This window comes from Rhinoderma darwinii, chromosome 12 (genome assembly GCF_050947455.1).
Source record: "Rhinoderma darwinii isolate aRhiDar2 chromosome 12, aRhiDar2.hap1, whole genome shotgun sequence".
Lineage (NCBI taxonomy): Eukaryota > Metazoa > Chordata > Amphibia > Anura > Rhinodermatidae > Rhinoderma > Rhinoderma darwinii.
The window spans coordinates 70,491,340-70,519,330 of NC_134698.1; positions in this window are offsets into that span (position 1 = coordinate 70,491,340).

The window sequence follows — 27,991 nt, forward strand, 5'->3', positions numbered from 1 at the left end:
ACTGTTTTAATGAACTTTTTTTTTAGGCAGAAGAAAAAAAAATGTGTTGCCACCAGGAGAGAAGTTAAAGCACACTGTTGGTTAATTCATGTCCTGTATCTGTGTTTGACTAGATATAAAGATGCCCCAGGCAAGTTATAGTACAAACATTATTTCTTGAATAATCAGAAAAGTCATATACAATAGAATGCAGGTGAATGGCAGATAAAAAGGGGAAAAAATGGAAAAAGATGAAAAAGCTTTTATTGTTAGGTCATTTTTTTAAGTAAAAACTAGCTTTAATAAAGTGCGCTGTGATAAGAGATGGACAAAATGATCAAAGGAGCGGAATTCTATATAATTATTAACAAAACTCATAAACATGATAGAAATAAACCAAGGGTAACAGCAGCTTGTATACACTGTATGTGCCCTAGATCATATAATCTGACCTCACATTTAGGAAACCACATTCATAAATAATTCCATTACTCTTTAGGATGCATTTATGGATTTACCTAATAATTTGGTCTAAGCCCTAGTTGTCACATTGTCCTCTAGGGAGACATATATAACCTTGTTTATGATGCAAAATTTGGTACTGACACACTTTGCACAGCTTTAAAGTGATCATACACTACAGACTTTATCTCATACTCAAAAGTATGGGCCCCAATGTGAAATCTGTAATAGGGCCCCCACCTACCATCTGTTTTTTAAATAATACTTCTTATGTGTCAAATAGGCCGCTGGGCCCCCTCAAGCACCTCTTCACCCCCTATAACTACGTCCCTCGTAGTCTACACTTCACATCACTTTACAAGTCCCATTTCCCGGCCCATGTAGATGAGAGACGTCACTATAACTCCTACCATACCAGGACAGGAGAACCTTTTAAAATAAATTAGAGGTATGTTCCTCAGACCGGTTGCTTCCTTTCATGATTTTTTATCTAGCTGAGCCTCTTTGAGAAGGTTCTCACTGCCCATTCGGAGGATGAGTTGGGTCATTCCCTCATCATAGATTCCATAACAGCCACTATAATACTTAAGCCCTTATCTCGGCACTACATGTTATCTGCCATATTTTATTATTAAGACAAAGTGTCATAGAATTGGTAACTTGGAGGACATACTGGTTTTTATGATGTTGTAACTGACAATAGTTCATTAAACCCAATCCGACTTTTGAGAAACGTAGAACAAAAATGAACACAGTGTAAGTAGATCTCAATATAGCCAAAACTAGAACTTAATTGACTTTCCTGAATCTCATTCTATCCTTTTATTCTGCCATAAAGTGATAGATTTTGGTGGTAAGTATTGTTGCCTTGGAGCACCGATTTCTTGGGTTCAAACCCGACCAAGGTCAACATTTGCATAGGGGTTTCCTCCAGGTTCTCTGGTTTCCTTCCACATTCAAATAACATACCGATAGGTTAATTGGCTTCCTATAAAATTGGCCACAGTGTGTGTCTGATATAGGGAAATTAGATTAGATCGGAGAAATTATTTTTTTTAAATAATATTTCCTACAGTCCTTCAACTGCTGAGAGATTAATTGATCTTTGGTCCTGCTAGTAAAAAATTTACTTGGGCCGTCCTTCTTAGGCTTCGTTCACATCTGCGCTATGGCTCAGTCCTGACGTTCCGTCGGAGCTTTCCATCAAAACGGAGCGCTGACAGAAACAATTGATTTCAATGGTGACGGATTCGGTGCCAATGGTTTCTGTTTGTCTCACTTGTGCAAGGGTTCCATCGTTTTGGTATTGGTTCCATAGCCTTAACCACCAGTGACCTTACACACATTATTTCTCTTGTTTGAGCTCTAGTGATGACATCATATATAGTACGTCTTTATATAAATCATAAACTATATACACTTGTCCATTGAGATATCTCTGTCTAGCATGATAACATTATTCAAAAAAAGTAATAAGTTGGCTTTCCTTTGTGATTTGGTGGACTATGGACCTCCAAAATTTTGGGTCCTATTTTCGACTACCATCTCTACCACCAAAGCCGTCATCGAAGACACAATTAACACAACCTTTACCCCCTTCCATAGACAACATAAAATACTATTAATTCTAATCCATCCACCAGTTTTACCATTTCTAAGAACTACTTCCATCCTTTCTCCTCGTTTTCAGGTTGAAGTACTACCGAATGTGTTTTTGTAGCCTGCAAAGAAATGGCTGAAGGACATTCTAACGAAAACTCTTGGAAAAATGAATCTTTTCGTACAGAATATGACTAGTATTGACATGACATTCAATATCCTTGATAGGTCATTTCGTTCCGTGGATAAGTTAACATAACCCTTTCATGTTTCAATCTTATCTCCATACGACTTCCCCCACCCAATATCTCTCATTTAATGAAATATTCCGTGATATTCTAAACTTGCGCAGTCCTTAATTTACATTCTATGCCATCTTTCCCTCCCGTGTCACATCAAAGGGTTTCACAGTATCAAAGATTTTCATCTATATAATAGAATAAAATGCTGAAGTGGAGAAATCAGCCAGACCTTAGAATTGTCAATACTAAGCTTGTTCAACATGCATGAAAATTATTCATTTCACAACACTTGAATTGCCCACCATTGCTATAGGAATAAAATGATTACATTTAATTAAGTCTTTTGCTTGTAAAGTTTTCTTAGTGTATTTTATAGTTTCAAAAATGTAATTGCTTCAGATTCATTTTCTGTACTGTTTAATATTAGCATGAAGATGCGAATGTCAGCAAAACTGCCGTGTCACCAAATTTAACACAATTCTGAATTGTTCTGAAATTTTTATTTCTCGGCAGTGCATGGTCTTCAACTGTCAAGCCAGTTTCACACAAGCATAATATAAGCGTATTACGGGTGCAAATTCCAGCCTGACCACGGATTTAATAATCTAACAGAATCACAAGGGCCTATAATGCTGTTAGTTCGGGTCAGTAGAGCCGCGGTTAGGATTTGCGGACATAATGCAGGCACATTTCTGCGACTGTATTACGCTTGAGTGAAACTGGCCTTAAATAAGAAGTCACGGTACGCCAGCAAATACAAGGTAAGGCTAGTTTCACATGAGCGTAATACATACGCAAATCCTGGCCTAACCACTGGTCTGTAACCTGAATCGGAGAACCCAAAATGCTTGTGGGAAACTGGCCTTACTTTTCTAGTACTTGTTAATAATAGAAAACCGCAGAAAAAAAAAAAAAAAAAACAATAACAGAAATTAGGGCAAGACTATTTTTCGGAACAAGGGCCAAAACATTTTTTTTCATTGCATTTGCCATTTCTGATCAATCGTATAACTTTGACATTTTTTGGGTTGATGCAGTTGAATGAGGCTTTTATGTTTTCTTTTCTATTCATAAAATTTTTCAGATTTAATACAGTATTGTTTAATTATTATTAATTTTATTTTCGGCATAGCACAGCACTCGCCAGCTTTCTATGGAGAGACATGGAACATGTTTGACTGCCACTCCATTTAATTCCTCCTGGCAAGCGGCCTTGCTGCTCGGGAGAATGGAGGGACAAAGGACCCCCGTTCCGCTGATCAGTGGGGTCACGGGGATCAGACCCCCACCGATCTAACAGTCATTACCCAGTGGATAGCAGATAACTTGATACAACTGGAGTACCCATTTAAACTTTACATTACATTTTTTTATTACAATATGCTGGCATGCACAGGTGATTATTAGGGTATGTTCACACTCAGTGGTTTCAGATGTAATTCGGGCGTTTTACGCCTCGAATTACGCCTGAAAAAACGCCCCTAATACGCCTACAAACATCTTCCCATTGCTTTCAATGGGAATTACGATGTTCTGTTCCCACGAGCCTTTATTTTACGCTTCGCTGTCAAAAAACGGAGCGTAAAAAGACGCTCCGTAAAAAGAAGAAGCATGTCACTTCTTGAGGCGTTTTTTGGAGCTGATTTTCCATTGAACACTATGAAAAACGCCTCAAAAAACGTCTGAAAATAAGCCTCAAAAGAAGCTCCAAATTTCATTTTCGGCTTTAAAAACGCCTGAAAATCAGAGGCTGTTTTCTCTGAAATCAGCTCTGTATTTTTCAGACGTTTTTTGTTAAGCGTGTGAACACCCTATATACCATACTATAGTATGCCCTAATAGACATAAAAAAAATATAGTCCGGGGGACCTTTGTCAACTCCTGGGCTGTCTCCATGGTGATCACTGTTACATAGCGGCTCCCTCCCTTGTACAGTGCTGTGATCATGTTTGATTGCGGCATTGAAGCTGCCAGGATCGTAGACTTCTCGAATCCCAGTAGTTATGATGGGAGCAGGGCTGTGTATTACAACCGCGCTTCCGCTGCTGACCTTGCGAGTGCACTGGCAGTACCCACGAGATATTTATGACAAAAATGTACAATATGGCGCAGCAACTGACAGTCGCCGGTGACATCAACTTTTGTTTCATTCTCCTCCTTAACTCTGATCCTATTCTGCTTTATATTGCAAATAAAACTCTCTTCTATATGTGTCTCAGGAGATCAGCCATTTCCCCCACCACTTTCTCATAATACTGTGTCTGTCTCTAGATGGAGCCCCACTCCATTGGTTTGTCTGCAATTGGAGAAAAAGGGTTTTAAGCTCCACCCCATTGGCTAAGTCACACCCCCATCAGCCCTGCCAGCCGAAAATGGAAATGATCAGGAAGAAGTTAGCCCTTTAGTTCTTTAGAAGAATTCTACTTATCTGTTTTTAGAAATATGCAGAAAATCTTGCAATCTGTCAGACAGTGTGGGCAATTTTATCTTCTGTTAAATTTTATTATTTATTATTATTTTATTATTTCATTTTAAGGCTCAGTTTTCCGTTAAAGAGCAATTATACTCAGAACCACTTTTGTCAATTTGTGATCTATAAGTTGGAGCATATGATGGAGAATGAGTGTAACTCAAAGAGGAATACTCCAGACAAAACTGATTTTGTGCTCTGTCTAGTGCAGGACCTAAGGCAGCAGTGCATGGCAGGGGCATTCAGGGAATACCACAGAGAGAGCCCCTGTGTCATGCACCGCCCCCTTAGGTAATTTGCTAGGCATAACACAGTCTATGAGTTTTGCCTAACGTGTTCCTTTAACATCAGACAGCGTCCTAAATAAGGCCCCACATTTCCTAACACTTTTACGTCAATGAGCAGCCATGTAATCTACAGTGGTGGTCACTGGGATTGGGGGAGCACATTATTTTCTGGGTAAGCATGTTCTATCCTTGTGAACCCAAGGATGATGTGACTGTCACCCAATGGCCCACATATCCTTGAAGCAGGCCCTGGAAATAATTAGGAAGCTTAATTTTAAGTATAAATATTACATTACGTAGGGATGATAGTTGAAACTTGACAGAATGTTGAGTTACTATAACTTCAGAATGTCGATGTTTCAGTCCAGTTAGCATACTTAGTAGTCAAAAAGTAGAAAAATTATATTAAAAACCTGAATCTCCCAATAGACTTGAAATTGCTGGTATGATTTAATTGGCGGAACATAGCTGGAAAGGAAGAACATGTCAGGTAAAATAGAACACCAATGGATGACCAAACTTGACCTGTAACAGTCATCAGCAGTAGTCTCACATACGTAATAATAAAGTCCCATAGGTAATAGGTCCCCACTTGAAAGCAGCCTACACAGCAATATGTTAGTCTAGAAATAAGCTTATAATTATTTCGAGGTAAGTTAGCATAACTGGGTCACATGCATGTGTTCCCTCCCCTCTTAAAGGGTCTGTCTTGCTTTTCAAATATTTTATTAGAGAATTCTTAACAAATTAAAAGGAGGTTCCCCGTTCTTTATCCTCATATAGTAGTCAGTGTGGACAGCGGCTACAATGAGGAACTGGATCTCTGGAGGATACGGCATGCATTACATGGACAGCCCATTGATTTCAGTGGAAACTGTGTAATGCTTCAAAACCCCTGTGGGGGTGCTGTAGGGGAAATGAAAACTTGTATCTAGGTTTCCCAACAGATAACAGTTGATTTTTGGGGTTTCAGCAGTCTATAATCAGGGTAGCTTTCTAACAAAAAGGTATTGTCCATAATAGACACCTATTTAATGTTACTTTTTACCATGTACACTCACTCTATTTCTCTACCTTCTAGACCTCATTTTTGACAGAGGCGATGCCCACCCCCCAACCTGCCTGCTGAGCCCTAGCTGTTAATCCCATAATCAGGATCATTATCCTTGACCTATTCTATAATTTCTTTTGATTACTGGGTTGATCTAATATCAGTACTATAGTCCAGAAAATATATCATCTATCCAAAATGAGCAATAATGTCCCTTTAGCCTTTAATTTTGAGCTGCATGACAATCAGTATTCTGCTGGCTAGATCATGTAGCAATGTGAAATCCAAAGGCTATTACATCCAGACACAGTAGTTACCAAATAAAAGCAATGATGTTTTACATTTCTCAGGACAACTGTAACCTTTGCATGTGAGATTTCATAGTTTGCAATATTTGACCTTCAACTCAGCCATACTTGGCCTTCAACCTGGGCAACCTCTGGCCATGTCCTTACACTCCAGAATCCATTTGATTTAGTGTCATTTGTGAAAGCCTAGCTCGATGTGTTTGCTAGATATTGCCAAACATATAGGTCAAAAGTCTGTTGATCGCGTTTACAAATTTAATCCCATCCTATATTGCTTTAGATTTTCTTGGAAAACATAATTGGCAAAAAAATATATTTTTTTGTTTCAATTCCGTTGTTATTTATTTTTTCAATTACATAAAATTTTGTCAAGACCTCTATATTTTGGCATCATAAACTTATTCTACAACTGTACAGTAGCTATGGAAACCTGAAAATGAATCTGAGGTCCTAAAACAAATAAAGAAAAATAATAATACATATACAGTATATATATATATATATATATATATAAATGTGTATATATATATATATATATATATATATATATATACGCTCCAAAATACGAGACAGCACTCCAGAAATTGTGAAAAAATAGGATCACTTTAATGCGACGTTTCAGCCCTACTCCATGGGGCCTTTCTCAAGCAGACTGCGGTCTTTTTTTTTAATTTGGCATGGACCAATGGTGAGGCTGAGGCATCACCCTGTTCTGGCTAATGAGGCCCGAAGACCCTCTGTCCTTGGTGTGTATATCTTCAACCTCTTCTTGCAAAAGGACATTCTCTTACGCCCTATGGTCATTGAACAGCGTTAGGACATGATAGTATTTCTTGGTAATCATGAGGGCATAACTTCTGTGGCCGCGTGATCACCGCGGAAAGACCAGCTGGGATTGACGCTGATAGAGCCAGAGTCATAAAAACCTCTAATCCTGGATGTTCAACCCCTTATATCCCATGGTCAATGTGGACCGCGACATCTAAGGAATTTGACAGAATATTGTTTACTATTTAATCACCCACCCCCACAAAAGAAATACATAAGCAATACACATGTGTGGTAGAGATTGCATCTTGATTGCAAATGTTCTAGATCTCCACTTTTGCTGTAGTCATGAAGTAGTGCACACTGCTTGCTGTCTGTCAGCACTGACATCATGCCTTTAATTGTGTCACATGCTTATAGTAAACCATTCATTATTCTTTATTGTCATAACGGAAAAAAACATCCATTGGGAATAAAGCCGGAAGCCTATGATGAATGATCATGGTTATTAGGCATCATCAATGTTTTAACAACCAGTTTTTAAAGGAACACTAACATTAAGAATAAAAGAACCAAAAACACTAGCAATATTTACCATAATGTCCTTCATTTCCTAAATTTACTTTAATCTCTAGTTCTTTCAGATTAGGGCTCCTTGTGCCATGAGTCACGGAAAAACTGTGAATTGCCGCCACTTGCACGCAACATCAATGTTTCCCTATGAATATTTGAATTCTTCTGAATATATTACAACCTTTTATCCCGTGTAGTACTTTCTTTCGGTTCCCCCTTCCACCATATGGTATACTTTCATAGGGGGGGCAAACAACCTTACCAATCTGTTCCTAAGTACAACTACCATACACAAGGGTGCCCAAATAACAGTGCCATAGGTTGGCCAAATAATACTTCCATACATTTGCCTAAATGCCAATGCTACATTGTGCAGCCATGACAATACACTGCAAAAATAATAACGTTTGGTGTCTAGGTAGCTGTGCCAATCAATATAAATACCACCATATAGTGCTCAAATAACACAGACATACAGTGACCATATAAACAGCTCTATACATAAAGCAATCCAATAACTGTTACATACAATAATGCTGCTATACAATTAATATTAAGAGTTATGGTAGCCGCAGGACTCAGGTGCCAGACCATCTGAGGTGCCCCTTCCGCAGCAGTAGCCGATGCGCCCTATGCGACTGCACATGTCTCAAGAGAGAAAAATGACCATGCCTGCTCACATCCATGATAATACTGCCAATTCCTTGAGCATCGATAGTGATCCTATCTATTTAATTTTCAATATATAGCATGTTCTGTAAAAAAAACAAAAACATCAGTCCATTCTCATTGAATTTCTACTATTAATAGTCATCTCAGATGCAGTCAAGTGGTTTGGCCACTGCCCAGCTGGGCTAGTTGACTCTCTTCCAAAACATAGAAGTTCTTTTGTGAAGGTTTTGGATGCTAGGAGTCTTTGATAAACTCATCTTCCCAGTGAAATGGGAGCACAGCTGTCCACAATGTTGTCAGCCAAACAGAATAGACACCCAAGGATTCTTAATTTGGTGTCTTGAAACTGACATATTTGAATATAAGAACACATTTTTAGATATTTCCTTTACAAAAACAAAGACTAACACTTTACTACTGACTGACTGCCATGCATGGACTCACAAACCTACCTCCACCAACTGAGCACCCCTATGTGTCCTACTATTGGGTAGTCAAGAAGAGATTGAAGACATACAGTATAAGGAAGAGAAGAATTTCCTAGGGAGAGAGCCACAATGATGTGTGACCATCACACATATCGAGAGACAGCTGCTGTGGTCTGGAGTTGACATTCCCTAAGAGGATGACTGGTTCTTCTGAATGCTGACAGATCATAGAAATCTTGAGGTGGAAGACTGTCATAAACTCACAGATTATTTGGCCTAAAAGGTAATCCAGCAGTCTATGGAGCAAAAATATACACTGTAGATGGTCAATACCGGGAACTACAATGTACAGTGAAACCCCTCCAAAAGACCACCACTGTGAGAGAGCCTACGTCTGATCCAGACCAAAATTCCCCGTGACGTATTTTTAATTCTCTTATATAATATGCATATTGGCCCACTTTTTTGGGATGCCCATCCGAACACACACCTAGAAGACCATTTTACTTTCCAATTTTGGGGGGTTGAGTCAAAGATATTTCACTCTAAATGGCTAACACTCGATCTGGCAGATTTTTTTTCTTAATATAGATTGACTGCTATGCTATGAAATATTAAAAAATGAAGGTGGAGCTCCACCTACGGAACCACTTAAAATCAGTTATGGACCAGCATTAAACCCACCGGAAAAGTGCTCTATCTATCTATCTCTCTATCTATCTATCTATCTATCTATCTATCTATCTACCTATCTATCTATCTAGCTATCTATCTAGCTATCTATCTAGCTATCTCTCTGTTTCAATATCTATTTATATATCTATCTACCTATTTTTATCTCATATCTATCTACCATCTATCTATCTATCTATCTATCTATCTATCTATCTATCTATCTATCTATCTATCTATCTATCTCATATCTATCTATCTATCTATCTATCTATCTATCTATCTATCTATTATCTATCTATCTATCTATCTATCTATCTATCTATCTATCTATCTATCTATCTATCTATCTATCTATCTATCTATCTATTATCTATCTATCTATCTATCTATCTATCTATCTATCTATCTATCTATCTATCTGTCTATCTATCTACCATCTATCTATCTATCTATCTATCTATCTCATATCTATCTATCTATCTATCTATCTATCTATCTATCTATCTATCTATCTGATTATCTATCTATCTATCTATCTATCTATCTATCTATCTATCTATCTGTCTATCTATCTACCATCTATCTATCTATCTATCTATCTATCTATCTCATATCTATCTATCTATCTCATATCTATCTATCTATCTATCTCATATCTATCTATCTATCTCATATCTATCTATCTATCTATCTATCTATCTATCTATCTATCTATCTATCTATCTATCTATCTATCTATCTATCTATCTATCTATCTATCTACCTATCTATCTATCTATCTATCTATCTATCTATCTATCTATCTATCTATCTATCTATCTATCTATCTATCTATCTATCTATCTACCATCTATCTATCTATCTATCTATCTATCTATCTATCTATCTATCTATCTATCTATCTATCTATCTATCTACCATCTATCTATCTATCTATCTATCTATCTATCTATCTATCTATCTATCTATCTATCTATCTATCTATCTATCTATCTATCTATCTATCTATCTCATATCTATCTATCTATCTCATATCTATCTATCTATCTATCTCATATCTATCTATCTATCTCATATCTATCTATCTATCTATCTATCTATCTATCTATCTATCTATCTATCTATCTATCTATCTATCTATCTATCTATCTATCTATCTATCTCATATCTATCTATCTATCTATCTATCTATCTATCTATCTATCTATCTATCTATCTATCTATCTATCTATCTATCTACCTATCTATCTATCTATCTATCTATCTATCTATCTATCTATCTATCTATCTATCTATCTATCTACCATCTATCTATCTATCTATCTATCTATCTATCTATCTATCTATCTATCTATCTATCTATCTATCATCTATCTATCTATCTATCTATCTATCTATCTATCTATCTATCTATCTATCTATCTATCTATCTACCTATCTATCTATCTATCTATCTATCTATCTATCTATCTATCTATCTATCTATCTATCTATCTATCTACCATCTATCTATCTATCTATCTATCTATCTATCTATCTATCTATCTATCTATCTATCTATCTATCTATCTATCTATCTATCTATCTATCTATCTATCTATCATCTATCTATCTATCTATCTATTATCTATATTGGTGCCATTCATTTTGTTGCCTGATCTGCAAAGCAGGCCTTTGACTGTCAAGTAGGCAGATAACATTGCTCCCTTGTCAAGGGGTAACCGTCCACTCGACAGTCAAAGCCCTAACTTGCATATCGGGCACCAAAACTAACGGCACCGATATCTTAGGAACAGTGGGAGCTTAAAGAAAAAAAAGTGTTAGAATCTGTGTGGTGCCGTCAATTTAACTGAGATGTCAGATGCAGTTTTTTGGGTAGATGACAGGTCCTTTTTAATAGTAAATTATGTTAAAAACTTGGCCGTGACTTTAGTCTAAGAAACAAAGACAAGACCTACTTTAAAATAAGTAACATATGTAGAATGTACATAATAATCCCCCTTTGTAGAATCAAATATCAATAAATGAAACTGAGACCGCAGTACTATTTAAAACGCTGTAACCTTAGACTGAACGACGTGCAAACATAAAGGGTTGAGTGACAACAGCTTTATTTTAAATGTGGGTTTTCACATCTCTCCGTAAAAATACTTTATTATAGTGTTATGGCAAAGGGACCTGTCACTCACCCAGATAGAAGAAAGTGTAATAATAATAAAACATGAAATAAAATGCTGCCAATAAAAGTATCACACTTGTCTTGTGGTTTAATTACTCAAGAACTATATTTCTATCAGTAAAAGGATTACTTTTTACTTTTGGAATAAAACTAGCACTAAAATTCTGGTGGTCCGTCCTCTGGGACCCATGCCAATCAGCACAATGAATGGTACGGTAAACAAAGAAGGAGCGATCCGCTTCAAGTCAAGATCGGCTTGTCCATATGGATAGCTTTGCCTAGTACTTCAGTTAGTACCGTTCACTTGAATCAGACTGAATAGGACGAGCTACAGTTCCAGGCACAGCCGCGGCCTCTTCAATGGGCTGATCAACAGGGGTCCCGTATGGTCATTTTTCGGGACTTTAACATTGATGGCCTATTCTTCGGGTAGTCCGTCAACGTTTGATCCTTAGGGGTATGTCCTCCGAGACATGCTAATCAGCACAATGATGTGGCGAGTGCACGTTGAAGGGGGCTCTGCGCTCCCAGGCACAATCGCCTTGGCCATTTGGATAGCTGTGCCTAGTACTGCAGCTAGTCCCATGTACTTAAGTGGGAGTGAATAAGACGAGGTGAAGGACCAGGCACAGTTGCAGCCACTTCAATGGAGTGATTAACAGGAGTCCCGTAGGTTGGACCTGATTGATCAAACATTGACGGCCTATCCTGAGGATAAGCTATTAATGTTAAAACAAACCAAAATAACATTGGAACAACTTTTATAGGTATTTCATGATCTGAAAGCACCTTTGTGTCCAAAAGCCATGTGTTAATATTTTATTCAAATACTTGTAATATAACATATTTATTTTCTCCCATGAAATGTACTTTCCGTTAATGGAGAAGTAATCATATGAAATTACTCTGTCGAGCAGTTAAAGCAAAACCATTTTCATAAAAAGATACATCCTATGACCCATCTCTCTGTATAATATATAAAATCACTGATGTTTAAGCTGCCTCATTTAATACCCATTGCGCTGTTTTTCAAGTAATATAATGTTTGTTTGGATGCATAAAAAATGATGGAATGTTTCAGTAAGTGTTGTCTAATTTATTCCGATGCATTGAACGTGACATAAATTGGTGCGGAAATGAATGTATAAATCCTTTACAAGTAGAACTTAATTGAAAAAATAATATAAAAAAATCTATAAATGTTTAGAGCAGTGTGTTCTACAACCTATGACGCAGGCTGGGAGTTGTAGTTTCCCAACACCTGGAGGGCCACAGGTTGCAGACCACTGGCTCAGAGGAACATGATGATGTTTTGAGGTTACTTGGAGAATATTGGTTCATATTTGGACAGCTACAGTATCAGTACCACGAAGGGGCATAACCTTCGAAACCTAGCCCATGGGGTGGTTTTCTTGAGTCCTTTTAGAGTAACTGATTTCCCGAGAAGTTTCTCGAATGGAAAAGTGGTCACTGTATATATATCCCTCAGTACTTGTGGTGTCTGCAGTTTGAGAGGGGGCAAAGTATACTGGAGCGCCAGTGATAATACTAAGTGGGTAAAGTGAGATAAGAAAAGATGAGCAAAAAAACATGAGACTTCAAAATCCACCAAGAGGTAACAAGTAACTGTCACGGTCCTGGGGTATGTGGACCCACTAATCTGCTCCGCCGTAGCGGAGTGGCAGCTGGCCAAACACCAGTCTATGCAAAAGTCTTTTAGCACAAGAGTACCTGTCAGAGTCCAGACAGACACGAGGTGTAGCAGACGTTTTGGCACAGATGGTTCCTGGCCATTTAAGGCCGGGGACAATCGTGCGCACACCCTAGAGGAGGGGGACTCCAGCAAGGAGTTTGCGGCCGTCGAGAGGTAAGGGAAGGCGGTGGTCCGCGGCCGTTACATCACCATAGATCCCATTGTTGGTTATTACTCAAAGACGTCTATCAGGGCTGGATTATAGGGAGGGCAAAAGTCCTAGGTACCTCTACCATCCAGGAGCCTCCACCACCCAGTTCCCTTTAGCCCCTTCCAGACACTAATATCAACAGAACATGGGGGTTTGATATGATTTAAAGCGTATCTCCTAAAATATAAAAGCTTTATTTAATGAGACTTAGAGCTTACTACTAAGAGTCAGAGCTCTGTTCACCTTGTATTGGGCTCCAAAGTCCCACCTGTCTGCACTGCTAATTAGAAGAAATCTTGTGGTCAAGCAAAAATTTGTATTTGCCATAGGGAGAGGATGATAAGCAGCTGCCAGACATCTCAGACTCTTCTTATCTCCAGGTTGGACAAAGGATGAGCTATGTTAAAATCCAGCATGCCAAACCTTGTTGAAGAAATCAGTGGACAGTTAGGCTGCCTTCATACACTTTAGATGGTCGTCAGATTCCTTAAGCGTAAGTTAGCCATACATTATATTACACTTGTACTTTAAAGGGGGCCCCTTACCACACCAAATAATTTTCCCCGTGGCATTTACCAACCTTGATCCAGCCCCAGAGATTGTACCGTTTCTATGGGAGAGATCAAATCGGCCCGTTTCCTCTTCGTAATCTTTCTAGATCAAGCTTGAGGGTCTTGCTGCTACAAGGCATAAGAAGGAGTTTGGAGAATGGAGACAACCAAGTGCCATCCCTCTTGCACCAGGATGGGAAGAGATTTGATGGGGCCAGATCTCTAACAGTAGCACCCCATAGTTTTCATGCTGTCAGCTTTTTTTTTGTTCTGCTGCTCATTTGGAATTTTAGCCAAATTATAGGTGGTCAATGCCTCAACCAGCATTTATCCACAAGTAGATATAGTTTGAGAAAGGGAGATAAAACTATCAGAAATCTTTAATTTTATCAATTTTCTAGTAGAGTGCTTCCTGCTCATGAAAATTGTGTCCAACATTTCCTAGGTATGCTTTTATTAAATCGTAAAGCAATTTTTGGTTAGAATTGTCACTTGCAGTACCAATTTCCACCACTGCTGGTGGCAAATCTTTCCCACAGAAATCGATTTAATCGTGCCACAATTTATGTGAAATAATGATCTTTCAACTGTGATAGCTCTAGTTTGGAGGATATGTCATAAATGCCATACTCATCACTTTCATCAGTAAGTGAAGCTCTATAGCATTTTATTGTTTAGATAAAAGGTGTCACTACCCCTTTAATCAAAGGAATTTAGAGATTACTTTCTTAAATAGACTATAATGAATCTGGTTCCATGTCCAATTAACCATGGTAACGGTGTAAAATGCAGATGGATTATCAACCGTTTACATCAATTAACCCCTTTTCTACATGCCTATTATAGGCAAAATGGTGCGCAAATTGCCAACAAAATGCACCTTATTAACCGAAAAGTAATGGCTAATTTATGTAAATTAGATCTCAGCTTTCAAATGAAGCAATTCAAGTTCTAAGTGACTTTTTTGTAAGTTGTTTCCAAATGACAGATTTATTGAAGCTGAAGGAAATGCAGAACGAATGTATTTACATAGTAATGTGCAAAAGCAAATGGAGAAAGAAAAAGAGGTAATCGAATCCGTCCATAGACAACATCTGCATGAAGTTTGTATGATCTCCCCGTGTTTGCGTTGGTTTCCTCATAAGCTCGAAAAGCATACTGATATTCATATAGTATGGCCCTAGTGTGGGGAGCAAACTGTACATAAATCCATAGACAATTCTGCATTTTCTCTCTTGGGCCAGACCGTTCAATGTCATATCATAGTGATGAACCTCCAACAGACAAGGTCTGAAAATTACACAACTATTCTTCTTTTCCTTTGTTTATAGACACTTGATGTAGAAATCCGTTACTGTGTTTTATGGACAGCTTCTTAGATACTGGTATCTTCTTTATCTACGTATTCTTTATTAAAAAAAAGACCAGTCTGCGAAGCATCAACGTCTAGTCAAAACAAGTATGTGATTCCTAGAACTCAACTAAATCATCAGCAATCTCCCCAAAAATTCCTTGCGATGTTGTTTGAAGACAGTTCACTCTGTTTTCTATTAGTGATGAATTAAAATGTAAGTCTATTCAAGATTTTACATTGGTGTATATATCATGGAGGTCAAGGCATGCTGGAACCTGTAGTTGTACAGCAGCTGGAGAGCCCCAGGTTGGGGGACACTGCCTTAGATCATGGCTGGCTAACCTCCTTTCGCAAAATGAATAGCTGTAAGGAGAGGTATAAGGGGAGGGAGAAGAATTGGTTAGAAAAGTTGTTGTGCACAGTATCTCATGACAAATTTTTATAGACACAAGCTCTGGTCACACATTCTAAACAATTACTGGTCATACCCTCAAGAGTATACTCGAGATACTACTAGTAGTGTCCATAGTGGCAGCTTCATGGTAATGCCCATAATTGCAGCCTCATAGTAGTGTCAGACATACAGTACTCTAGTGATCATCGTAGTGTCAGACATACTGTAGTGCTCATAGTAGTGTCAGACATATTGTAGTGCTCATAGTAGGGTCAAACATACTGTAGTGCCCATAGTAATGTCAGACATATTGTAGTGCTCATAGTAGTGTCAGACATATTGAAGTGCTCATAGTAGGGTCAGACATATTGTAGTGCTCATAGTAGGGTCAGACATATTGTAGTGCTCATAGTAGGGTCAGACATATTGTAGTGCTCATAGTAGGGTCAGACATATTGTAGTGCTCATAGTAGGGTCAGACATATTGTAGTGCTCATAGTAGGGTCAGACATACTGTAGTGCTCATAGTAGTGTCAGACATATTGTAATTCTCTTAGTGTCAGACATATTGTAATGCTCATAATAGTGTCAGACATATTGTAATGCTCATAGTAGGGTCAGACATATTGTAATGCTCATAGTAGTGTCAGACATATTGTAATGCTCTTAGTAGTGTCAGACATATTGTAGTACTCATAGTAGTGTCAGACATATTGTAATGCTCATAGTAGTGTCAGACATATTGTAGTGCTTATAGTAGTGGTGTCAGACTCATAATGTAGTGGAAGCCTTTAACAAAAGCACAAAACGCTGATCTTTCCCAAACATCATTAGAGAACGGCACAGGAGATGTCTTGTGAACCAGGATTGCTCTTTAAGTAATTACCCTTGCTGGGACAATGCTGCGTCTACGGCGGGGAGGAGTGTTATGTTTGACAAAATGGGTGTCACCTAAGCTATGATATTCCCACTTCTCATTGATGTTCCACCCCTTCTACCTGTTGAGATAATCGCAAGATCATGTGAAATGTAATTATCCATAGGCTATAGAAGTCGCATGTGACATATGAGTGTGAACAGTGATCGGAAATCACAAAGTGTGAACCTGGCCTTAAAGGGGAAAACCAGTCAATTGTAATCTTATGACATGTCCCAGAGAAGTATCAGCAGATCATATCAATGGAGCCATTACATTTGGACCCCTTCAATTTCCAAAATGATAGAACATCCAAATCCCTTCAGCGCCATATGGAGATGTCCATCGCTCACACATTGTTCTGAAGAAATGGCCAATCAAATCAATGGATTTTGGACCCTCTTCAGATTTGAAAAATAGTGAAGGTCCGACATATCTTCTGATATATCTTTAGGACATTTAAGTTAGTTTTAGATTGTGTTTGGAATTATTTGTCGTTTGGAATTACTTTAGGCTGCCACATTATGCTGATGGACATCATGACTGCCCTTGTTGTTAAAGTAATTTGATTTGATTTATCTGGAAATAAAGTGGCCATCTTTTGCATGTTGGGGGTTTTAGTTTTGCAGCCACTGGATAGTGGTTCACTTTAAGTATTTTAAAGTAGAGATATTTAAGTTTAAGTAGAGGCATTTCCTCTCCAACATTAAGCCACGGACAATGTAAAGGACACATTTTCAATTAGACCAATTTTTTATGCACCTCTATCATTACCGTAAAGATCTGGGTGGTCGGAGAAAATAAAATTTGTGTTTACTAAATTACTCATCCACCTGCACGAAACTGTAAAAAAAATGAAAAGCTAATGCCTTGGGCTATTAACTTTAATCCCTTTAAAAAACCCATACAAGTCGAGATGTCCTACCCTTATGTACTGTTTAATTGCAGCTCATAAATGTTCAGCAGTATTATGCGGTCCTAGCTCTTCAGCTCAGCTGTCATTGCAGAAGGGGCATTCCATTAATTGCTAATGTCACTCTCTTGTATTGCGCTCAAGGACGGGGCGGTGAGCAAGGCACTTTGCAAGGCCAACATGGAGCATAGAGAATTAGTGAATAGATTCTTGACAGTACATTTATTCATTTATTGTCTACACATAAAACAGTTTCAGAAAACGGAAAGCTTTTATTAAAATCCCGGTGGTAACCTGAATAAAAGGACGAGGGTGATAACCCATAGAACTCATAAGTCATTACAATGATTTCTTGCAGCACATTGTTTATATGGATAGCACACATCCAAATATAGGAAAGAATAATGACCTTCTTGTCTACAAACAGTGGATCCTAAACCTCATGCACACTGCCATATTATGGCCCTGTATAGAGGGTCCATACACATGGCTCTGTCCTTAGTTAGGCCTCGTACACTTCTGTGTTGTAGACACCGTTAGGGGCGCTATTGTTTCTGGTAAAACCATGGACACCCCGACGGAAACCCATGAAAGTCAATGGGTTCCGGCGGCCGCCGGTGATGTCTGTGGTGCAATGAAACTGTTGCTTCCGTTTTCCCCTTTTTCTGCTCCTCTGACGGAGCAGAACAACGGAAAGACCCAACACAAGGGCGAATCTCTGGGTTTTTTAATGTTTACGAATTTGCCCTAGGGTCATGTCTTTACTATTACAGGACTCCGCATAGCCGAGTAGAGTAGCAACTAAGGAAACACAAGTGCCAAAAATAAAAATGTTATTCGAATTTCAATTGATTCTTATGATTAATGTAAGACAAATATAGGCTTTTATTTTCTTTTTGTGTCTCCATTAGTACTGAATAAGACCCAATGTGAAGCACATTATTTTTAATTCTGTATCTCTATTGCTATGTGGCCATGCTTCAATCTTGGTGTTGATGACCCTATCCTGATAGGACTTGTGGACACATTGACTGACCTCTAATGGTATGGCCCCACTCAGGTGCAACCATCTATGAGATCTTGCTAGGAAGTCTATTGTGTCCAAGGAAGTACTGATTCCCACTGACTGTCAATGACGATTAGATATCTTCATATCTATGACTTTCCTTAGTTATTTTATGTGTCCCTTCAGATTGACAGATCAGTTAAAGACATTAATGGTCATTCAGCTTGACATACTCAAATAATGAGATGTCGACTTCCTTTAAATCTGCTGCTCTCAACTATCTTGTTCTTCTGACGTCTGCTGGTATTGTCTTTGTCTAAACCCATTGTACTGTTTTGATGTAATACACCATTGGACACCTTGCTGTATGACACTTTCACCACCTCCTACCATCCCCTCCACCTTTATTAATGAAGGTCTACTGCTTAATAATATAGTAGTCCTGGCACTCCAAATCCATAAAATCATGGCTTTATTTATGAACAATTAAAATCCATACCGAATATATGTTTTGGACTTCTAGGATCGTAACTATGTCCAAGGACTTTAGAAGTCTGAAACGCATCAGGTATGGGTTTTAATTGTCCATAAATAAAGTCATGAAGGAATATTTTGTCATGCACAGTACAGGTATACATAAGGAGTGTTACCTGGAACCAATTACGCACATGTCCTGGAGCACCCCTTTTCCACCATTCTCAGAAAACGGGTAAGACTTTGATGAGGAAGTGTTTGGTCAGGGTGGGGTTGCGAGGTCTACTCTACTTTTTCAGTTTTTGGCTGGAGATTGACTCTAGTATGTGCACTGCCACACATTTTGTCTTGTATTCCCAACACACTTATAGTCAACATGAGGAATAACTCAAACCTAAGACTTTTATGAAGACATTAATCTCCGCTTCGAGAGCATCTGATCTTAATTAATCATTTTTAAACATTGTCTGAAATTCTTGTCTTGCATCAGAAATAATCATTATTCACTGTCATAATTTTTTGCATGGTCTAGCAATGGATGTGTCGAATATACTAAGCAAGCCTGCCATTATGTTGACCTATTATTTGTTGGCAGAACTATATTGGACTGCAGACCATAAAGAAATTATTGAAAACTGCACATGGATTTTGCACAGCATATTGTTTTAGTTTAAAGCTGGTCATACATCAAAAAGATCACTGAAGTATGTTGAGTCACTGTAAAGATCAATAAATATGATATTGTAGGCTCTTAAGCATACTAATGCAATCAAACATCAGTTCAGAAGTTGAGAAGACTTTCCGAGAACTCTATACCATTGGTTTAAGATGTTTAAGGAATTTAATATACAATAAACTTCCATTTCAATTCTTTTGGGACAACAGCTACAAGTAGAACCTGGCGCCAAATTATCTCAACTAATGGTATATGTGAGAATAAGAGTGTGATGTGAGAGCAAGCAAGGCAAGCAGCCAAAGGCCACTTAGGATTATTCTATTCAGCTAATATGGAAGGTATTGTGTTATGTATATGTCAAAGAAAGATGAAACCCATTGACATAAATTAAGTTGCCTACACCAGGAAAAACCTTAGGTGTTCCTCAAGATGAATGACTATTTGCAATCCTTTTTTTCCAAACCACAAATGGTTCTTTTGCCAAGTAGTCACTGACCTTACTTGGCCTGTAAAAGAAAGCCAAAGAGGTTCCTCTCATAGTTCAGAGTTGACACCTGCTCTAGTTGATGCCCTTGTTGCATAACATTTGGCCAAGTGGCCGAAAATTTGGTAAGTGCTCACATCTGGATCTAGTGACTACTCCCATGTTTCAATCTCTTCCATCATCCAAAGTTTCTACAAGTGTTTGTTACTACTTTTGGTGGTGGTCAAGGCTCGCTCTCCATATCTAGTAGGACAAGACTATACTATTCGACTATATGATGTGTAGAACCATATTAAGATCATGCAGACTAAACAAGGTCATTTCCATGTCTTAAACATTTCATCATTTTAAGTCAGTTAAGACAATGGCCCTGTTCACTTGTCCAGCTTGTTTGATTTAAAGGGATTGTCCACTTTCAGCAATGTAATATTATTTTTTTGCATAGTTAAAAGTTATAAAATTTTCCAATATATTTTCTGTATAAATTCCTCAAGGTTTTCAAGATCTCTGCTTGTTGTTATCTAGTAGGAACAGACATTGTTTAATTCCAGTGGATAAAATTCTGTCTATGGTCATGTGATGGACACACAGGTGCTGGGATTGTTAGTAGACACAGCTCTGATAAATATACTATAACTGTAACGAGCCGTGCACCTGTGTGTCTATCACATGACCAGGACAGAATTTTATCCACTGGAGGTAAACAATAAATGTTTCTACTGAATAACAACAAGCAGAGTTCTTGAAATACGTGAGGAATGAATACAGGGAGAATATTAGAAATTTGGATATTTTAATTATACAACAAATAACATTAATTTGCGGCAAACAGACAACCCCTTTTTAAGTTGCAAGTTTTACCCACAGAAACGGATTACTTGGGGTTAAGAAACTGTATATCTGAATTATTTCCATTGAAACAACTCATGAGTCAAACGTAAACACTTGCCGTAAAGAAAAAAAAGACAATGCACAAAGCAAATGAAATATTCCAGTGAATAGTAAGTGCCCCTGGAGAAATCCTGACATGCACAGTTTAAAATTCCCTCTAATCAGCACTAGAATGGGAAACTTGTATATCATTAGTTCCATTAATTCCTGTATCTGCAAAACTGATTCCGATCTTTTGAGACGTGTCCTTTGCTGGAACCTCTTTGTGCATTTAATATTCTCATTGTTTTCAATGTATGTGCAGTAGATAAATTTTTCTTAAGAATTAATGTTGTATCAAATGAATGTTAATAAAAGGAAAGCATGTGAGGATAACTGTTTGCAAAGGGCAAAAAGCAGCAAAGAAAAAAATCTTATCAGAATTATTATTCTTTTATTTATTATCATCATAATGTTTTAAATGTTTCAACTAATTCCCCCTAAAAATAAACAATTTCACAAATAATAACAGCTAGATGGCGCTAGACATAATAAACAAATAGTAGGGAGAATAAGTGCATTTCTATTATCAAGGCAAAAAGGACCCTGCAGAATGTTAATAAGAGGTTAAATCTCAAGATGAAAGCTATTTCGCAACTAAGGATGACCACAATAGGCCCTATAGTCTCTGGAACTCTGAAAAATTATAATATAATAATTCTACATATTCATGAAGTAGGTGATGGTCCTGTGGAGGGAGAGGTGAGGTCATGGGTATGACTTAGAAACAGAGAAATCTGAGTGAAGCTGAACGAGCATGGCACCTTGATTTCTGCAGTACTCAAAAACGCTGCTTTTGTCCGTGTGGATGTGTCTGGTACTGCACGGGCATGGATGGCGCTGTGTCAGGTACTCCAGTGAAGAAGCAGCGGTGCTCGAGGCCTTTCTGTCTGTTGATCGTGGTTGTACTGGGGAGTCCCATAGGCTATCGATGTTAAATCCTAGAAGACCCCTTTCAATTGTTTGTACAATTTCAATAGTAACACTACATTCAGGGAAAGATCAAAAGACCAAATTACATAGACCAGGCAAAACAAGGGAATCAACCCAGAAAAGGATCTCTAGGAACTTAAATCTTAGCAGAGCATTGGACAAAATCTCACATAACTATACACTGAAAATGGGTTCCTGAGGGCCAGTGTTGGGATCTGTGGCAGCAGGGGCACATCTGCCTCGCCCATCTGCCTATACACCTCCAGAGACATGCAGAAGGCAGGTCCACAAGATCAGATCTAGAGAAGAATTTTAACACAATGCATATTAAGAACTGGAGACAATTCTAGCGCCCTGTTCCTGGAGAATTTAAAGTGCCAGTGACCTAGAAAGATATTGTTTGGGTAAGGTATCCAGAATGGTGTTCAAGTCAAGAGTATTAATGACATGACAGAATCAAGTGTCAGTCAAAATTGGAAAGGGTTGTCTCTTTGCATATGCACCAGTTCATTGAATACATTGGGAGAATCAATTCACCTATGATTCTCCTAAATTAACCAAAAGCTAATTTCAGACCTGGCAAAATCGAATCACCAAATGCATTCTAATGGCTGGCAAATTTTTGAAACACAATTTAAGCAAAATGTTGCATCCTAACAGAGGCGATGGATAAGATGGACCTTTAAATAAGGGGTCTCTTGTTGGGCTTTCTAGTGGCAGTACCATAGGTCATGCCAGCAAGTTCATACAACATAGCAGTAGTGAGACACTGCCTAAGGCCCCATGCACACGAACGTAAAGACGCCTGTATTTATGGCCCGTAATTACGGGCCCATAGACTTCTATTGGCCATGGGTACCTTCCCGTTTGCTTACGGGAAGGTGCCCGGGCCGTTGAAAAGTATGGAACCTGTCCTATTTCAGGCCATAATTACGGTACCGGCACGCCCATAGATGTCTATGGGGCTCCCATAATTACGGGTGGCTACGTGTGTGCACCCGTGATTACGGGTGCATTGCTAGGCGACGTCAGGGGATAGTCACTATCCACGGTGCTGAAAGAGTTAACTGATCGGCAGTAACTTTTTCAGCACCCGGGACAGTGACTAGCGCTGGAGTTAATAGTATTAAAAGTTAACTTACCCAGAACTTCCTGCTTCTTCCTCCAGTCCGGCCTCCCGGGATGACGTTTCATCCCATGTGTCCACTGCAGCCAATCACAGGCCAATCACAGGCTGCAGCGGTCACATGGACTGCCGCGTCATCCAGGGAGGTCGGACTGGATGTTAAAAGAGGGACGCGTCACCAAGACAACGGCCGGGGTACATATGAACTTCTTTTACTTTCAATCGCTGCGGAAACTCCACCCGAAAGGGCTGCCCCTTCTCTCTATCCAGCACTGATAAAGAGAAGGGGCTGCCGATTCGTTTAGAGAAAACAGGTCCGTAAATACGGGTGGAATACTGGTGACAATGGACCCGTATTTACGGAAACTGGTCCGCAAATACTGGTGGAATACGGGTCGAATACATGTGCCAAAGGACCTGTATTTATGCCAGTATTTACAGGAGGAAAAAAATACGTTCGTGTGCATGGGGCCTTATTGTCATGGCCATGGCCCCGGGCCGTCAGGCTCACTCACCTCCTGACGGCCGCAGCCATGGGTCTGCGAGCGCTGGCCCCAGTCTCCTTCTTAGGAGACGCCAGCGCTCACTTCCGCTTACCTCGGCCGGGTCCCGCAGCGTGCGCACCAGAGTTTAATGTAAAATTAGCCCATGAGTACCCTGGACTATAAGAAGGACCCAGCCCCTTCCTCCCATGCCGGAGCGTTGTTGTCGTACCCAAAGTTTGTCTATGCAAATGGTCTCCTAGTGTTTTCCAATTCCCAGTGTTCTCTGTACTTGTATACTGTATCCCGTGCTATCCTGGTCAAGTGCCATGATGAGCTGTAGTCGTGCTGTGCTGCATTCCTCGCCTGTACTGTGCTGTATTCCTTGCCTGTCCTGCTACACTACGCCTGACGTCTGCCTGCTGCCTAGTCCCAGCCGAGCCTGCCCTGCTTCTGTCCGAGCTGCCACAGGTACACTATACGAACTATAGATTGTGACCTATGCCCTGTTAGCCAGCTGCCATACCGTCAAGGTGGTACGGCCCAGTGGGTCCACGAGCCCAACGTGACACATACTGTATTCCCCTGCAGAAGAAAGGGGTGTATTGCTGGGTAATCCTTTTCAGAACACTCATCTTTTAAAGGGCCAGCAACATTATTAATAGAGTGAGTATTGTGGTTTCCCTACTAAAATTCACCTGATTTACCTTTGTGCTGTCATTTGAAGCATACTGAATAATATCTGAATAATATCCAAGCTTCTGGGAAACCCCTAGCAATGAGCTGTAATCTGTGAAGGAACCTAGTAGGAGGTGTTTAATTTCCCTGCAACGCCATCACAGAAGAGATGATGCATTACAAGTTGCCCATGGAAATCAAAGGGCCTTCTGCCTAATGGATGGACCTGTTGAGTCCTACTAAGAGAGAGATGCTCTTTGTAGCCACTGTCTACTCATCTATGAAGGTTCTGAATAAAGAAATCTTCCTTTTAACTCATAATTCCCTAATAGGGTATTTCAAAATGGGTTTTCTAAACTAGACGACCCCTTTAAATATAATGTTATTGATGATCTGAAATATACTATATGAAATGTTGCTGTTTCTATTGACAATAAGGTCTTGGTGTAAATCCCCTGCAATATTTCTCAGAATACATAAAGTGAATAATAAACTAAATTTTAGTTTAGCTGGGGAAAAAAATATAATTCCAAAAGAGTCACATACACCTGATTTGTAGCAGCATCGATCCCAATCAAAGGACTATTGGATCAAAGTAACCTCCAGTTATCTGTCGCTTATGAAGGATACATCTTAAGGCCCCAATTGAGCTCAGAAGGAAACAGACGTTATATATTTATTTGTTTATAACTTACAGTATATAATTATATAATGTAATGTCATTTAGAACTCTCCAGACGCCTAATTAATGAAATGTATTATGTGTTACTTAAGGCATAACAATAGAATGATCATCCTGTCTTTATTTCAAGTATGACCATCTCCCTCTTTGGACAATTCACTTTTGTTAGAAGAGTCCCCAGCAATAAGATAATCGGCTGTGATCCGCAGCACAGCGATCAGCTCTCATCTGTTAAATTGCCTTGCAGCGCCACCACAGGATAAATGAAGCATTACACAGTGCTCATTGAAATCAATATACTGCACTGTAGTGCATGTATGTCATGGGTCCTCCAGCGCAAGAGACACACTATGTAGCCACTCTCTGCTGTGTTCTACCCTTTATTACCTCAAAAATCCCTAAAAAAATTCAACCCCATTTGCCTTGTATGGCCTTAATGCTTACAATCCAAATTAAATCACCCAATCTTTCTTTCTTTCTCATATCTATCTAAAATGTGTATCATTCTGTAAGATCGGGGCCTGGTGGTACACGGCCGTGGCAAGGGTGTTGCGGTAAAGATGTAACAGATACCTGGAGATTTGTAGCAACAGAACTTTACTAGGCTGCAACAAGTAAAATTAACACTTCTTCTACTTGGAATGACACATTTCTTATGACCCGGTTTAGTCAGGTATATGATGGCCTGCAGGGGGTTGGTCCGCAATATCTGGATTTCTAGGCCGCAACTGGCTGACTGTTGGCTTGCTGACTTGAGGAGGCGTAAGAAGATGGAGCTGAGCCCCTTGCTGGGTTCCTGTGTCAGGACGATAGTTTTGATGCAACACATGTTCGCATTGAGTGCTGCGTCTCATGCAACACCCTGATACTGCATGGCATCAGGACCTTGTATGCGTCGCGGCCCAGACCTTTGCCAGGGCTTGATGTGGCAGCGTGAGGGGACATGGGACAGGGCCCCTTGCGGGCCTGCTTCCTCTTCAAGCCCGGTCGTGGTCACACATCATGCAAACGCAATCGTTACGCCACTGCTGACTTGCCACACTCGTGGGGAAGCTCCTGCCTGTACCCAACTCAGCTCACACGACACTAGCACACCCACTGGGGAGTTCCCGTACATCTCTTCTCACACACAGCCCGGTTTCTCCTCTTCCATCCGAATACTGACCACTGGTTTTCTTCGGAAACTCCGCCCTTTTATGCCCGCAGCATCAAGATGCGACGTAGCCACGCAGCAAAATCCTTGCGCTGTTATGGCATGGCAATGCATTAACTAAGATGGAGTCCACATCTTTCTCCTAGTGCCAAAACAATTTAGACATCCCGTAAAGCCAATAATCAGATGCTTACACAAATAAAGCCTAATATTACAGAACAATAGTAATAAACAGCAGCACAAAAAGTTATGACGGGCTGGATGTGCCGCTCCTACTATGAAACGCCACCTAGGGGATGAAAATAACATTACAATATACAACACTTAAAGGCGCTTATAATAAATATCAAATAAATTAACCAAATTCTGGCATATAAACAAATATACAAAATATATATATATCAGAGTCTTCCTTAAGTGTTGGGGTTCTTACCCACACCCTTACAATTTTGTCTAATAAATGTATAATACTACATGTCACATACTACGGTCTAACACTATCTCTTCCAAGACAGAGATAAGTAATCGGGGACCTCTATAATTAGACAGGCTGGGAAATATTTCCTGATTCATTAGGTCGGCTTAAATAGATTCCTCATTAAAAGTTTTTTTTGCCGCTAAGCTGACAGTCTGGACTTTAATAGTAGCTTACAGCACCTTCCATTACCAGGCCATCCCTATTGAGGCGTCTTTATTACCTGAAAAGAGACTTTTAAATGGAAATTCCACAGCCCCAAGCAACCTTGATTGACCAGGGGCCTCGGAGATAGTGCTATAGTGCTTCCCGGCTTAATGGACACGACATATATATTACTCAAAAGGTCATTTCTGATTATGGATGGTCAAAGCACCATTAGGGGATTCGACTCTTTTGTTCAGGCATGTCTTCAGACTTCAAATGGGCTTGATGTATGACTTTAAAACACCTTTATCTCAAAATGATCCTGTTATCATGGAAAAACAACACAGAAGTGGAAGCATCAAAGCAGCTTTTAGAAAGGATCTTTTATGGTGGATGCTACAGTGTAAAAAGTGAAAATGTGAGATAGATAGATAGATAGATAGATAGATAGATAGATAGATAGATAGATAGATAGATAGATAGATAGATAGATAGATAGATAGATAGATAGATAGATAGATAGATAGATAGATAGATAGATAGATAGATAGATAGATAGATAGATAGATAGATAGATAGATAGATAGATAGATGGATAGATGGATGGATAGATAGATAGATAGATAGATAGATAGATATTAGATAGATAGATAGACAGACAGACAGACAGACAGACAGACAGACAGACAGACAGATAGATAGATAGATAGATAGATAGATAGATAGATAGATAGATAGATAGATAGATAGATAGATAGATAGATAGATAGATATGAGATAGATAGATAGATAGATAGATATGAGATAGATAGATAGATAGATAGATAGATAGATAGATAGATAGATAGATAGATAGATAGATAGATAGATAGATAGATAGATAGATAGATAGATAGATAGATAGATAGATAGATAGATAGATAGATAGATAGGCAGACAGACAGACAGACAGACAGACAGACAGACAGATAGATAGATAGATAGATAGAGAGAGAGAGAGAGAGAGAGAGAGAGAGATAG